The sequence below is a fragment of the Pteropus alecto genome, unplaced genomic scaffold (genome assembly GCF_000325575.1).
Source record: "Pteropus alecto unplaced genomic scaffold, ASM32557v1 scaffold468, whole genome shotgun sequence".
NCBI classification, from domain to species: domain Eukaryota; kingdom Metazoa; phylum Chordata; class Mammalia; order Chiroptera; family Pteropodidae; genus Pteropus; species Pteropus alecto.
Window position 1 is genome coordinate 140,039 of NW_006441394.1, and position 16,044 is coordinate 156,082.

General features: G+C 52.3%; 1 protein-coding gene across 7 annotated transcripts in view; it reads left to right on the top strand.

Annotated features, from left to right (window-relative positions):
• The window catches only part of ARAP1 (ArfGAP with RhoGAP domain, ankyrin repeat and PH domain 1), a 63,449-nt gene that overhangs the window by 1,486 nt on the left and 45,919 nt on the right, over positions 1-16,044 (top strand). For 2 of the 7 annotated variants that reach the window (XM_025051583.1, XM_015594732.2), the window contains exon 1: positions 121-287. The exons of 1 other annotated variant lie outside the window; for it this stretch is intronic. The gene's annotated coding sequence lies outside the window, so the exon portion shown is untranslated. Of the gene's footprint in view, positions 1-120; positions 288-16,044 lie in introns of those variants that run through there. 4 more of the 7 variants (XM_025051582.1, XM_015594731.2, XM_006918686.3 and 1 more) reach the window with 3 other exon arrangements.

Consider the following 16,044-nt stretch of genomic DNA (forward strand, 5'->3'; position numbering starts at 1 on the left):
TCGACGAGCGCAAGGCAGGGGGTAGACCCACAGCCCGACCCGCCTGCAAGGCGAGCGGGGCCAGCGGACTCCAAGACCGCGACTGGGCGGAGCCAGGGAGGGGGCGGGGCCCTGCCCTTACCCCTGTCCCGCCCTGCCCTGCTTGGGGCGTCACGTGAGGCGGGCGGAAGCGCCCGGCGGGGTGGGCGCGCCGGACTCGAGGCTGCGACTTAGCTGCGGCGTTGCGAGTCTGAGAGTGTGCAGCGCCGGAACTCCGGCTCCCCGCGTGGAGTCTTCGCTCAGACCAGGTCAGTGCGGCCGCGGAGGCCTCCCAGGCAGGCGCCCCTTCGCCGCGCGTGGCCCGGGGTTTCCCCATTTCACAGAAGGGAACACTGAGGCCGCGCGGCGACTCTGCGCCCGGCGCCTACTTCCGCGGGCGTTTCTTCTGGGTTGTGTTGTTTCTCCTACCGGTGGTGGGGATGCGAGTCGCCTCTTGAGGATGCGAGGTCGGGCTAGAGACGGTAGGGAGGAGGGCGAACCGGCGGGACAGAGTGCTTCTAGCCCTCAGCCCTTAGGCATGAAGGCTCTCGGGATCCAGAGCTAGCCCGCCTTCGGGCGCCTTTGCTCGGCTGTGAAACGAAGGCTCCCACCTCCTTGACTGTGGTGACCCTTAGAGCTCTGCACATTGCTACGACCCTACGCCCTGGACCTGGGGCTCCAGTGACCTTGGGCAGACTATTTCCGGTCTCTGCACCTCAATTCTCCACCAGTAAATGGGAGCATGGCCTCCCAAGAGCCCCTACCTGGCCCATTTGCTGGAAAAAGAAGATGTGTCTTCATTGAATGGGGTCAAGCCGGGAGTAGATTGTTGGAATTGGAGAGAGCAGACTTGGAGTGCAGCCCGTGTGGTGCGGGGTGGCTGTTTGGTCCCCGATGGCCAGGACTGGTTTTTGGTTCTGGGGAACTCTTCTCAGTAGCCATCACATTATAGCTTCTGGCATATGCAGCCCCCCTCCCCTAAAGCGCCTATCCTGGGAGCCTTATCTGATCCTCAGGCCTAGGGGGCGGGGCAGAGAGCTCTGCAGAGTCTGACAGGTATGTGGAAGTACTTAAGGAAGGATTGGACTATGTACGAGCTAGGCACCGAGGTCCAGACAGAGGCACCCAAGATGCCTTTCCTCAGAGAGCAGAGAGTGCCCAGGCTAGAAGAGACCTCCCAGCAAGTTCATTACAGGGTAGAAGGAGCCCGGCAGAGTCAGGAATACAGGTGCAGACAGGCACTGAGATGGAATCAGGGACTGGGACTCTTGGAGGCCTAGGGAGGAAATGACTGGACTGGTCCTCAGCAGCTGTATGGCAGTTCACAAGGATAAGAACACTCCAGAGAAGGGCATAGCTTGTGCAAAGGCAGGAACTTGCATGGCATATTTGAGGAATGTTGAAGAGATGGGTATGGCAAGAAGGGGCAGCAGGGGCACAGTGTAGAGAGATCTCATTCCTGTGTCTCATGGCTGGTTTGGGATTGTCCAGACCCTGGCCTGGGAACCCTGCCTCCCCATTCTAAGCTTGTTCACTGGCATAGAGCAAGAGAGGGTTGACCCAGGTGCAGTCTTGACAACTGGGGAAGTCGAAGTTGGCAGAGGCCACCAGGGGTCCAGATTGTCCCCAGGCTTCATTGGGGCATTCCCCACTCAGCCCCAGCCTCACCCCCGCCCTTCTTGAGTTCCAGCCATCCTTTCCCACACATCAAGCCTCAGTCCTTTGTACAGGATGCTTGTCTCTCCTGCTCCCAGAAGTTTTCTCCCATCCAGATCTCCTTGGTACTTTGGAACTTCAGAGGTGGGCTGCTTATTGCTGCCTCCTGCTTAGCCTTTCAGCCCTGTGTAGTGGTACACCTTAGGAAAGACCTCCTTGGAGCTCTGTAGGGAAGGGGCCTGAAGAGCCGTGGGGATGGCTGGGACCTGGGGCAGTCCCGATGCTGCCACCAAACTGTATGTGACTCTGCAAGTCCCCGAACTTCTCAGTTCCTGACTCAGTTCCTCAGAGCCTCCATTTCCCCATCTGTAGGATGGGGTGATAAGGCCCAGTCTCATGCTCCAAAAAGAGTCTGATGTGGGGCAAATACTGAGCCTGCCTAAGTCTAAATCCTTCCCCCACCAGTAAGTGTTTAAATGAAGAAAAAGGAGAACCTAGGGAAAGGAGTCAATTCAGGGGGATGAGAGGCCTCTTAGAGTCCTAGGGCCTAGTGGTAGACTAGCCTAGTTCTAAGCCTAGGGCATTGGCTAGAAGAATGGAGTCCCTCCACTCTCTGGGGCCCTCTCCCCTCCCTACCCCACTCTCCCTTTGGCCAAGCTCAAAGCCAGCCGGCTGATGCCCAAACAAGCAGCCTCTGTTCCCAGGGTGGGGGAAGGGGAAGCAGGCCCTGGGCTCCAGGCCCTTCTGTTTAGCTTGTCCAGTACTGACCCTGGCCCCCCGCCCTTCGCTCTGGATCTTAACCCTTGGGAGCCTGGAGCTACTTGAGTGTTGTACCCCTTGCCCACCAGCTGTCTGCTCCAGCCCACTTTAGGCTCCCAAAGGTTCTATTGCAGCAGGAGGGGATGCAGTAGGACATGAGTTAGAAATGGAAAAGGAAGGAGGGAAGGGAGGTAGGAGGGAGGTTGGAGCAGATAGGCTGTGGACAGTCAGAGATCACTTGGTATAGAAGCTTTTTTTCACAGATGGGGAGACTGAGGCCAAGGGCCAAAGATTGGACCAGGATCACTCAGCGAGCCCTAGTGGGGGTAGGAATTACCCTGACTCTTAGTCTAGTCCATCTCAGGGAAAGGAGAGGGAAAGGAAGGGGGCGCTTTCCTTGATTTGAGTACCTACAGTGTGACTGACACTAGACATTTTTTACTTTATTAATTTTACATCATTCCATAGACAAGGATCGCCCTCCAGTAACAGAAGAAACTCAGAAAGAGTTGGGTAATGACATCAGCCAGAACAATGTCAGCAAACATGCACACAGCACTGTTGCAGGCACTTTTATGTATGTTAACTGGTTTTGTCCTCCAAACAACCCTAGAAGTTAAGTACCATTCTGTCACTAAGGAAATTGAGGCCCAGAAAGGTGAAGTCACTTGCCCAAGTTTACAGCAAATAAGCCGTAGAGGCAGGATCAGGACCCAGGCTTTTGTTTGCCTCTTTGGCCTGGTTTCCCCTCCCCCAGCCTGACCTCACCCTTGAGCTCAGTCCCCAGACTCACTCAGTGAGGGGCTTTCTCCTGGGTGGTAGCCAAGGCAGTCTCAAGCAGGGTGTGACCCCAGCCAAGTAGACCCATCCCTCCCTCAGGAGCAGAGTCTAGTCCCTTGGGTGGCCCCTCTTACTCCCTCCTCTGGTCTCAGTCAGGCTGTATGTATTCAACTTCTTCCATAGCCCTGAACAGAGGGGCGTTTCATGTTTCAGAAGGGGTTCTGCTGTAAGGGTTGCTTCCCCAAGGGTCTGAACAGCAGGAGAATATAGGCAGCCCTCAGAGATCACCTACAAGTACACTCCCCATAAAGCTCAGGGCTTGTCACTGACTCCTGAGTGCCCCTAGCCCTGATCAGAGAGGACGTCTTGTCTTCTTAACCCCATCCCATCAGACCCCCAGACAGGTACATTCCAACCAGGGCTCTGGGGAGGACAGTCCCATCCCAAAGAGACAGATGACCCCAGGTGTCAGGAATGGCCTGGGGGTGGGGAGCAGTGTATGATTGGTCTTTTGCATGGCCTTCCTGTGGAATTTCTCTGGCTTATCCTTTGGAACATAAGGTAAAAGTCTTTGGAACATAAGGTAAAAGTTCAGAAGGTAAAAGTCTGTCCCATAATCAGGACATCTGTTTCAGATTATTGGGACAATCAGAGCGGCTGGGAGGGAATGTAGAGTTAAGTGACCAATTTAATGACCAAATTATTATTTAATAGTAGTAATGCTAGTAGTGGTAGCTACTGTTTCTTGGAAGCTTACTCTGTGCTAGGCATTTAGCTAAGTATTTTATGTAAGATTTTATTTAATCCTCAAGAGTAGTCTTTTGGGGTAGGCACCATTCCTGTTTTAAAGATGAGGGAACTGAGGCCCAGAGAGATTGAGTGATTTGCTCAGGATCATCCATTCCTTAGAATAGCCAGGAGTCTGAATTTCTATTGCTTCACAGTGAGAACCTTGAATACTGGGAGACACTGTAGCCAGAGGCAATCCAAACCCTGTCCTACCCTGGAAACTCCCAGTTAGAGTGGCAGGCAGGGACTGGAGGGCCATCAGGTCAGATGGTATTGCTGGTGACCAGCTGTGAGGATGGGATGCCTGCAAGGGCATCCCGCTCCCAGACTGGACTGACTGCTGTCAAGTCTTGAGCTTGCTAGCATAAGCCATGCCTTAGGATGAGTACCTCCTGAGGTCCACTTACTGATCTCGTCCTGTCCTATCTGCTGTGGACTTTGGTGAGTAGAGCAGCTCTCCTAGACTCCATTTTGCTGATGAGGAAACAGGTCAGTAGAGAAGTTAAGTGACTTGAGGTCAGGGAAAGGAAGAGCTGAGACTGGCACCCAGGCAGGGGGCTCTGAAGCCTGTCCTCTCTGCTTGAGGCCTGGTCAGGGCCTCCTGGGCCTCTGACACCCTGAGGTTTCTTCAGACCCTGCCCACCTGCCTTGTCATAGGGCCTAAGTCTTTTTCCCTGACCAGACCAGAAACCTGATTCCTCTCAAGGTGCTTGAAATCAGGTACAGCTAGGTGTCAGTGATTAAATGAACAAACCTGGAAAACATGCATCTAGAGCTAAGAGGCCAAGAAGCAGAGACCAGCTGTGGTCAAGAGTGTGGTGCCCAGGACTGGAGGGGTCCAGAGGAGAATTCAGGAGTCAGAGAGCACTGCCTCCCATTCCCCGAGAGGGAAGGATGTGGCAAAATTTTCTACCTCCTTATTATCTTTTTTGTTATGAAGGCAAAGATTGTGAGGTAAGGGGGAGGGGGAGGAGGATTGGGACCTCTCACAGCTACTCCTCTGTCCCCATTCTCAGGGCAGGAAGCCAGAGGCCATACCTGAAATCTCAGCTGCCCAGAGCCCTTGGGGGAGCCTAGCCTGGCCTCACCTTTTACTAGCTAAGTCAGTGCTGGGGTGGGTCTTCCTCTAGAATAGGGGAGCAGTAGCAGGGCTGAGCTACCACTGTATATCGTCCCCCCAAATGCCTGAATATCCTCTGCCACCTTCCCTACCACTCCAGAGAGCACTGCCCTGCCACTGGGCATCCCTTTCTGTCCTCCTCTCCTTTCCACCAAAATGTGAGGGCCAGGGCTCTGCTTATAGTCAGGTACCTGTGGTCTGTCCCTGACCTCTGGCTCAGTGAGAGGCCTTGGGCTGGTCACTTATCTTCAGTGGACTCAGCTTCTCTGGAGCTTCAGAGAGGGAGCAGGAAGCAGCAATTCCTGGAACCTCCCAGGCCCACCAGCCCCAGGTATGGACAGGAACCAACCAAATAGTCCAGGTGAGGTGTGAGGCAGTTTGAGGTGGGAAGCTTCTTTGTCCCCGTCCACTCTCGCCCTCCCTCTTCCTGCATTGGGCAGCTGCAATTTCAGGATTCTGAGTCTGAGAGTCTAGGCATCGGAGATTCAAGGGTTCCAGGGTTTTATGTGCCTGCAATTCCCAGCTTCCAAATTTCTAAAATTCTAGGTTTCAAGAGCCTGCAAAGCCTCAAATTGGGCTGGGTGGACCCCGAGTTGAGAGCTAGGTAGACTATGCCACACTTTGGCTGGCTGGTGCCAGACAGATAAGGCCAGGCCTAGAGAGTTTCTCAGGGCTGCTTCAGGGTCCCTGGCCCAGCTGGCCTCCAGGCTCTTTGTGTGCTCTGCAACCATCACTCCAAGCATACATACCCAGCTGCTCTCTTTCAAGAAATCTGAGAACCAGACCTGCAGGGGACTAGGTGGTAGCAGAAGAGTTAGCCATCTTGATGGGGCGTAGGGAGGGGACAGACAGAGGCCAGGCCTCCTTCATTTGCTGGTAGTGGAGCTGTCCTCCTGGATACCAGGATGGGGTTGAGGGGAACCCTTGGATGGCTGGTGGTTGGCTAGGTCACAGAGCAAGGTTTGGGCCACATTGCTGGGCAAAACAGATCCTCCTGGAGACAGCATGGGATGTGGCCTAGCAGGCTCAGGTCCAGACTTGGAGGGTCAGAGTGGTGAATGGAGAGACCTGGGACCCCGAGGGGAGGCACTGCCCCTCCTCGGAGGCAGGGAAGCTGGGCCTTGGTGCAAGCCTTCAAATATTCACAAGGCCTCCCCCAGCTCCTTCTGGTGCCTGCCTGGGCCTGTGGGCACAGCAGCTGCCCTCAAAGGGCCCTGGGTGGGAGCTGCCCCTGGGGAGGAGGCCTGTTTCCTCCCATGAAGGAAACTCTACCTTCTGGAAGACTTCCTGGCCGAGTGAGCCCCTTCCTGTTCCACATTCTCTGGGGGCACTGTGCATGTGCCTGTGTACGCACACGTGTGCTCTTGGGCCTAGACACGTCCTTGGAGGTCCTGTGCTTTTCCCTGTGTGTGGGTGTGATGAGCATTCAGTGTCTCAGTGGGTTGGGGTAGGAGGTGCCCAACTCTACATTCCTTGATGTGTGAACTGGGTGAGGCTTTCACTCACTTGAATGGGACTCTTCATCCATGGGGGCTTCTCTGTGGGTCTGCAGCTAAAGTGTGACAGTTTGTTCCCTAAGGCTGCCCTAGTTTGGTGGGGAGAAAGGGGCCTCCCTGAGGTCAGGGTTAGGGACTGAGCTTTGCCAGATGACACCAGGACAGCTTTGGGGTGGTGTCTCTCTTGCTTAGTGAAGGGGTGCCAGAGCTTCAGCTAATGGCCTACCTTTCCCCTTAGGTGGGCTGTTATTCCTCCTCTGCTTTAAAGATGGGTGTGCTAAGCCTAGGGAGGCTGAAGATCCAGGGATCTTGTGGTTCTAGTGGTTCTTTTCCAGAACATGAACCAGGAAACTCATTTGCCTTTATTGCCTGTGGCCTGAAAACCCACATTTGTCAGTGTAGGGGCCAGTGTAGGTCACTTAGAGTTGGGGTATTGCTTCGGTATCTCTGAGGTCATCTGAGGGGAACTCCCCCTCCTAGTTCTTTCAAGAAACAGGCAAGTAGAAGGGGGTGAGGGGCTCAGGCTGGGGGCGCTTGGGCCCTGGTTTTGTTGTATATCCCTGGTTAGGTTCTTGCCCCACTCTGGGGCTCACTTTCCCCTTCTGGAAGTGGGGAACATTGGAATAGGTGGTTCCTAAATGTGGAAGGAGCAGGTGGTTCTGGTGTTGCAGCAGAGGGAACAACATGAGCAAAGTCCTGGAGGTAAAGTGTCAGGTAGTGGGAGTAGAGGGAGTGAGACCATAGAGGAAGAGTAAGTGGCAGGAAGCAGAGGGTAGAGGTCTTTGAACCCCAGTGGTTAATGGGGAGCCATGGAAGGGGTAGGCAAGCAGGAGACAGAGGCAGTAGCTGCCTCTCGTGGGGTACGTGGGTGGTTGGTCTCAGACTCCTGGAAGCCTGAGCAGGTTCTGACCTGCTCTGGGTAACAGTTAAGGGATGGGCAGCATGAGGGGTTCTGAGAATCAGCACTTTCTTGTATGGGTAAGGGCCTGCTCCCAGCCATGTTTATTGGCTGGCACAGCAGCAAGTGGCTGGGGCAGCCTCCGAGGTGGAAAGAAGGGTTAGACTTGGTGACAGAGGATGCCAAGGAGTCTCAGAGTTGAATTTTCTACTCCTAGGCCTCTGGTCTGAACCTTGACACCTGCCTCATCCAACCATCCCTCTCCTTGCCCTTGTGATAGACCCCTGTCCCAAATTTCCAACTCGAGTGAGCCAGGCTTTTGTAGATTTCCATTCATCCATTCCCCCCAGTGGCCAGACTATTCTAGCCACTGGGGAATAGTGCTGTGAATGAGACAATATTCTGGTCCTCTAGTTGAGACTAACAATAAATATATAATACATTGTCTAATAGTGATAAGTAGGATGGTGAAAAATAACACAAGGTAAGGAGGTAGAGACTATGGGGCCCTTTTTTAGGTAGAGTGGTCGGGGAAGGAGGGCCTCGAGTTTGAGCAGATGCTGGGAAAGTATGGGAGTGAGGCATGCCAATGTCTGGAATAGCCTTCCAGGCAGAGGGAGCTCCAGAACCCAGCCCTGAGTGGAGCACGTGGAATGGATTGGAGTAACAGAAAGGAGGTGGGAGGTGGCGGGGACTGATCATGCAGGCCTGACGGGCCATGTGCTGGCTTTGGCTTTTTCTCTGAGGAAGGTGAGAAGTCCCTGGGGAGTGAGAACTGGTCAGATTGGGGATCTGTTTCAAAGGCATACATTTATTCCACACAAGCCTGAAAAGTCATAATCCCCATTGTACAGATTATGAAACTGCCCTGAATCCCAGACTCAGAGAAGTTATGTGAATTCCCAAGTCTCACAGCAGTTCGAACCCCAGTCTGCCTGCCTGCCTGCTGTCTGTGCTCGGTGCCCAAATCACCTCGCTGCCCTTCATGGCTTTCTGTTGTCTGGACAATAAGGGCAAGTGTCTTACCATGGCCTTCAAGGCCCTTCTCAGCCTGCACTTATCCTCTCTCTCCTACCCGACCTTCCTGCTCCCTGCCTGTCTTTGCGCTATCCCCTCTGAGGAGATGGAGTGAAAGGAGGGGTCCAGGCAGCCCTTAGTTCAGATTTTGGCTCCTGCGTGACCTTGGGCAAGTTACTTAACCTCTCTGAGACTCAGTTTCTTCCTCATCTCTAAAGTGAGCTAAAGCCATCCTGTTGTTTTTAGCAAGGATGGTTGGATCAGATATGTGGGTAAAAATGTGCCCTGTGAGTTGGAGAGGAGAGGCTGAGTCAGAAATCTTTCTTGTCTGTCGTCTGATTATATAGTGGAGGAGGCTGAAGTCACACACCAAATTGGAGGCCAGAGCCTGTGGGGCTGGTCCCCCATCTCCTTCTCTCCCTTCCGGCCCCTACCCCGCCCATCTGGTCACCTCCACCACATCTGCACTGGCAGCTTCCCCTTTCAGGTGCCAGCAGCATGTGGCTGCTTATCTTCTGGCTTCTCTATTCCTGGGGCCACCTAGGGAGAGGGCAGATTCAGGTCCCTGTTCTACTGCACTGCTAGTTCTGGGGCACAGAGGAGCCCACCAAATCTCTCCTCCTGGGTGGGCAGGTACGTCAGGTTCCCTATCAACTCAGAGGAGATGGAATCCAGCATCCTTCTCGTCCCCTCCCCAGTCAGCACCAGGGCTGGCCCTCAACACCTCTGGTGTGTAGTGAGCGTCCCGGCATATGACTCTGGTTCTGTCCACTCCTGCTGCCTGGATGTCTGTTGTCAGCCCTGTGTATTCCCACCCCACTTGTGGTTAGCTCTGTTCCTTCCTGTTTCTGCCTCACATATAGTGTTAAGGGTCCCCCCCTTCATCCCCAAGGCGGGCAGTGGTCACAGAGGAGGATCTTCCTGGAGTCACCCTGTAGCACCTCATGCCTTCCCCTTGGCTAGCACCTTTGGTCTGGGGAGGTACTACCCTTACCTGGTTGGGAAGTCCCCAGCCCAGTAGGGTGTGTCTTTGACTGAGGGGCAGGGGGCCAGGCAGAGCCTGGGGTGCCCACAGGTACTGTGGGGCTGGCTGGGTCATCCTCATTCAGGTAGAGGGCCTGAATGAGGCCTGAAGAGTGAAGGGTTGGGGGAGTAGAGAAGGTGGATGTGGGTCAGGGCTGTGGGGTTAGGGTTTGGGTTAGGAGCTCTGCCTAGTGGTGGGTTAGGGGTATAGGCCAGAGGATGCTCTGGCTGTACATGGGGGAAGGGCAAGAGGCAGGGAAGAGGGCCCAGGGGTCCAGGCTGGCTGGGAAGGCCTGAGGTGGATGGAGGCAGTGGGGATGCAGAGGAGGGAGGATGTCAAAAACATGTTAATGAGGAGGCAGTTAGGGGGAAAGGGGAGAGAGTAGTGGTCCAGAGTGATCCCTTCGGAGTTAGGGGCACATGATAAGGCTGAGTGGTGATTAGTATGTTGTAGATGTTTTAAAGGCCTAAAAACTAAACCATTTAACTTTTAGCTTCATTTATTTGCCAGTGGGTTATGCGGGCATTCACACTGCATCTCCATACCTTACTCCCTATCTGACCCTCTCCAGGGTGGTGCTTAGGCAAGAGGGGACCCTGGGTGAAGTTTGGGAGAATATGGGTGAGGGTCAGGGCTGGAGTGGGGTCCGACAGACACTGTCTAGAGGAGAACCACAGGAACTCAGGAGTTTCATGTTTACTAATGGACCTCAATCCATTTCTCATTTGAACTCTGTGGGCTGCACTCTGCTACTGGCCTCCTGGTCCCTGGTGAGGGGATCTTATTTGATAAGCCGTGTCTTAGATTTTGGAGGGATAAGCCAGTAGGGGGAGGGAGCTAGCTTTGGGTCTCAGTTTCTCATTCTCTAGTCCAGATGGCCCAGGAAATCATCAGTTTCATTTCTATTAATTCTCTTAGTAGTCTATCCATGTTATATTTAAAATCATAAAGCTACTTTATATTGATGGTTTAGGGGAACAAGCTGAAACAAACTCAATTCTAATAGACTTAAAATACTTTATCATTTTTTCTTCTAATTATAAAAGTGATACACAACTGTAAAAACTTTTAACAGTACATACTTGAAGGTTATAGAAAGTAATAGTCTTTCAAGATTGGAGTGGGAGTTAAGGCTAGGCCTGAAATTGAGGTCAGGGATATCCATGGTCACTTAGGCCATTAATGTCCCTTGGCCATTAATAAAATTGGTTTTATTGCCCCAATGAAGTTGTTAAAAGATCCTACCTGTCAGTAGGTCCGCCGGGTGTGGATGTTCTTATGGAGCGCTGCCTAAATGTACCTGGAAGGTGGGGGGAGGGGGAGAATGAGAGAAGGAGGATTGAAACCCAGTCCTCTTTGCTGAGCTACAAGCCCTGCTGTGGGGCTACTCAGGGAAGAGGCATTTTTCTGATTTGTTCAAAGGCTCTGCCTAGGTTGGAGGCAGTCCTGCTTTCCCCAAAGAGGGAGCTGGTGAGTTCATTGTGGGATAGAGAATGTGTGGTACCTAGGGTGATCTAGGAAGAGGTCTAGGGGGCAGCGGGGTGTTCAGTCTGGAACTTTGAAGGGTGATGTGGCTGGAGGTAGGGTGTGGTAGTCCTTGGTATCTGGGGTTACTAAGAACCCCAGGGTGCTGAGGGGGTCCAGACTAGAATCTGGCTATAAGACCAGCACCAAAGGCCCCTCTTGTTAGGACTGGCCATGGGCTAGGAACAGGAAGTACTTGTTTTAGCAGAGGGGTGAGCAGATGACTACTGTGGCCTCTAGTACACACATGGTCATATGTCAGTCATCTGGATGATAGCTCTGCTTTGTGGAGGGGGAAACTGAGGCTCAGATTGTGATATGACTTGCCCAGGATTTCAGGCAAGAAGTGATGGAGCCAGTACTGGAACCCAGACTTGCCTTCTGTCCTGTGGGGAGGGGGCTCTGGCCTGGAGCTTGGGGACTTGCCAGTGGCCCCCAGCTCCCCACCAGGTGATTCTTTATGTACCTTGGCTCTGGGGCCCTGACTCAGTCCTCACTGGCCGGAGCGCTGCTCCTTGAGAGCTCCCACCACTCCTGGAACGCCAGAGGACAGGCCGTACCACAGATGGGATGGAGCAGAAATTTGGTACTAGGGTGCATGACAGGGTAGAGATTCAGGGATGGGGTAGATCAGGAGACCCTAATGTGCCTCCTTGGGACCAGTATGCAGTGGTCACTAGTCCTCGAGAGACAGAAAATAGGTTTCTTGGTCCAGGGTGAGTCAGTTGCCACCCAAGGGCCTAATCTGCTGCCTTGCCTGAGAGAGCTGGAGGGAGCTGGCTTCTGCAGAGGAGTGAGGGCCACTTCTGCACCCTCTGGACCGGGAACCCAGCCCCCACCTAGTTCCTCATATCTAAAGGAAGTGTCTCCAAGCCTCTTGCCTGCATTAGCAGAGTCCTGAACACCCTGAAGACCGAGGGTGGCCCTGCTCACAGGTATCCTTTGGTGACCTGGGAAGTGGGGATGGGATGGGGGTTAGGGAGGTATTGGCCATCGTGGGGCTGTGGGGCAGTTGTACACAGTTCAGTTTTTGGTAGGGGATATGGAGACTGACGGGTGTGTATGTGGTAGGGCAGATCGGCTATGTGGCTGCTGGGTTGGGTGGAAAGTGTGTGTCCCTGGAGGTGGTGTGCGTTTGTGGTATGGGTGGGGTAGGGTTTGTAGACCAGGTCTGGCCAAAGCTGGAGGTGTGGGGCTCTTGGTTCCTGTGTGGGGAGCTCTGAGGATTTTCCTGAGATCTGGACACTGGGGTCCCTGCCCAGCCTGCCTGGAGTGGGGAGCTATACAGGGGAAGAGGAGGAGGGTGTAGACAATCTCAGACCCCTGGACCTTCCGCTCCCCAAGCCACTAGGCCTTCCCTTAAACCCAAAGCACAGCCCTATGTAGAGGGGGTCTAAGGATGCAATTGGGAAGGATCTTGGCTGAGGGGCCTCCAGCGCTGAGTATAGAAGGAATTAGGACCTTTGAGGCTGCCCTGCCCCAGGCCTGACTCACTTATGCAAATCAGAATGCACTGGATGCTTATACCCACATGGTCAGCAGGCTCTGTGGAGACCTGAGGAAGGATCCCCAAACCTCTCTGGTATCACTACTGTTCTTTCACATTTCCTGTTCCTGCCCCACCAAATTATCCCATCACTACATCTGCAAGTTCTGATCCCATTCCTGGGCCTTGCACACTCAGTTCCTTTTGCCTGGAAGGGCAACAAGGCCCAGTCAGGAGTGCCTTCTGGAAGCCTTGCTAACTCTACTAGACAGAAGCGGTCACACCCTCTGAAGGCCCTGTTGGCTCTAGCAAGTGACCTGGGAAATTTTCTATCTCATACAGCCTCCATGAAATGGGGTAAAAATACCTGGCCTTAGGATTGTTATGAGGACAACTGAGATGAAGGTAGAAATCTGTCAGGGGATGGACACGTTGTGGTAGGCTCTTAGACAATGAAGGAAGCAGTAGTGTTCCTGTCCTTGAGGAAGGCTGTGGGCCACCTTCCTGCTGGACTGTCAGAATGGTATCCCTAGTCAGTAGGAGGCAGGGACGGCATGAGGGAGATGCTGGGTTGAGACAAAGAAGGGGCCATGAGTTTTAAACTCTGCTCTCAGGTATTGATATTTTAGTTAGAAGAGAGAAGGGTGAAAGATTTGACTCCAGCAAGAGAGACTCAAGCTAAACCTGAAAAAGGACCGGCTGGGAAGGATTAGAGAGTCCAGATGACCCTTATTCACCTGTGTACTGAGTGCCCTTATGAGCCCAGTCAGGTCCTGAGCTCTGCTGTGGGGAGCAAGGAGGACAAAAAGGGATACAGACTCACAGGATACTCCAGGCTAGGCTGGAGGTTGAGTGAAGATGGACCCCCTACAAATGGAACAACCAGAGACAGAGCAGAAGCAATGCTGAGCTGCATAGCTCAGCCTCTGAGGTCTAAGAGCCTGAGGGGGCGGGCAGTCAGGGAGGACTTTCTGGAGGAGGCAGCCTGGAATCAGTACCTGAAGGTGAGAGGCTATGGTTCATTTACTCATTGTCAGTGGACAATTTCAGGGGCTCCAAGGTGCCAAGCTGGTGCTTGGTGTGAAAAAGTGAGGGAGTCGTGGGCCAGCCCAGCCTGACTGGGGCTTGGGCTGTGTCACTGGCAACTTGGGCAAGTCACTTCCTCTCTGTGGGTGTTTGTTTCTTCATCTGTAAACGTCAGGGCTGGAGCAGGTTAATGACAGGCCAAGCAGCTGGACTTGAGGGCAATGGGAACAAAGAAAGGGCATTGAGCAGGGGTGGGACTGGGTTTGGCATAGCAGAGAGATACTGGAAGGAGACAGGGGAGAAGCAGGGGCAGGGTAGGATGGTGGGATCTTGAAGCCTAAGCTGGGTCCTTGGGGTGGTGGAGAACGAGAGCCCCTCAACTTGTGGCCATGCTGTCGCAATAGGGTGATACTCCCCTCTGCCTAGTCTCTGCTTCCCTGGGGTTGGAGACTCAGTGATGTGTCATAGCAGCTGAAGGACTTAAACCTCCACACTAAGCGTGAGGATCAGGGTGGTGCAAATGAGGCACTTGCCTCAGGCCCAAAATATAACTGTGGAGGAGGGCAGGGCGCAAAAAACTCAGCAATCAAGATAAATAATATTTTTTAAAAATCAATATTAATTTAAAAAAATCTAAGTTAAAATATCCACATTTTAAATTAAGAGGTTTAGTATTGCTGATTCTTTCTTTGCCTTGGGCTCTAGCATGGCTCAGCAGGGCACTGCTCCAAACTTCTTTTTTCAAGGAGCTGCCTCCTCCAGGAAGCCTTGTTTGACCCTTGCCCTGGTAAGGGCCATGTGGGCCCTTTTCGCTGGCTGGGTGGTGTCTGACTCCCTCCAGTCAGTTTCCTAGAAGGCAGGTCCAGATCTGAGGTCTGGCTCATGCTTTTAGTGCCTTGAATGGGGCCGTCCTAGAGGGTTGTGAGTGTGCAGTCCCCACATTTGACCTTAGCCTGAAGCCTTTAGTGCAGGAATAGGAACTTAGGAGAGGCCCAGGATGGGGCTGGGCCTTCTGCAGGGACAGAAGTGTGTTCCTGTTTTCCAGCCCTGGTCATTCCCATAGGGTAATTGGGGTCATCATCAATCCATGCATGTTAAACTCTTAAAACAGGGCCTGTCCTATAGCAGGGGCTCAGTTAGTGTTCATTATCACTTTTGAGACTCAGTCAGCATAGTGGTTAAGAGTCTAGGGCTGCACTGTCCAATAGAAATGTAATGCATGCACCACAAGTGCAATTAAAAATTTTAACATTAAAAAGAAACATGAAATTAATTTGAGTAATACATTTTGTTCAAATATCCAAACTATTATTATTCCATTATGTAATAGAGAAAAGTTATTGAGATATTTTATATTCTTGTGTACTAAGTCTTCAAAATACAGCGTGTATTTTATATAGCACACTTCATTTTATGGCCACATCTTGAGTGTTCAATAGCTTCATGTGGCTACTACTGGTTACTAAATTAGACAAAGTGGGTCTCTACTATATTCATGCTGTCCCTTTTTAACTGTATGACTTTGGGCAACTTTTTTTGTGCCTCAGTTTCTTCATCTTAAAGTATGATGTGTGTACCTCATAAAGTTGCTGTGAGGATTAAGTATATTAATAAAAAGTGCTCAAGTACCTGGCATATAGTAAGGACTATTTATATTGTCTATTTTTTTTAATTTTCATTTTTCAGTTAGAGTTGGCATTCAGTATTTTTTATATTAGTTTCAGGTGTACAGCACGGTGGTTAGACATTTATATACTGTACAAAGTGGTATTCTTTTTGAAAATCATCATTCGCTTAGCACTGCCATTTTTTGCCAACTCTTTCTAAAATACTAATTACTTAAAATTTATTTCTAAAATACTTTTAAAACATTTTAGCCCTATACTGAGAAATAATTGTGGCATCTACTTGAAATAGATACCTAACTAGTAAATTAAAAACGTTCACAATAACCTCCTAAAGCTGTCACGCAGAGCCCAGCAGTTTGGTGTTGACTCTGCCCTACTGGCAAAAAAGGTGGCTCTGCCCCAGGACCTGCCCATTCCGGCACTGCCCCAAACAGAGCCTGAGCCATCTGAGCCTGCTGGTGCCCTGCCCGCAGGGTAGGCTGGTTCTTTCTCATCCTGTCTGGAAACACCTCTTCGGGCCCCCACCCATGTTCAGGAGCAGGTCCCTGGGATCTCATGCTTCTGCCTCAGTTGCCCTCCACTCTGCCCTCACCCCCACCCTACATCTCCCAGACTTAATGGAAAGGGTCCTGTTTCCCTGGGTCTCCCCACGGTCCCGCTCCTCTCTCTGACAGGCTCTGTGTTGTGGGGGGCACTTCCTCAGTCATGGAGCCAAATCTACCCCTTCCCTGTGTCTTCCCTGGGGACAGTCCAACTTCCTGGCCAGGCCAATAGTTTCTGCCACAGCCTGCCCCCTACACATTCCAGCCATTGGTCCTGGGGA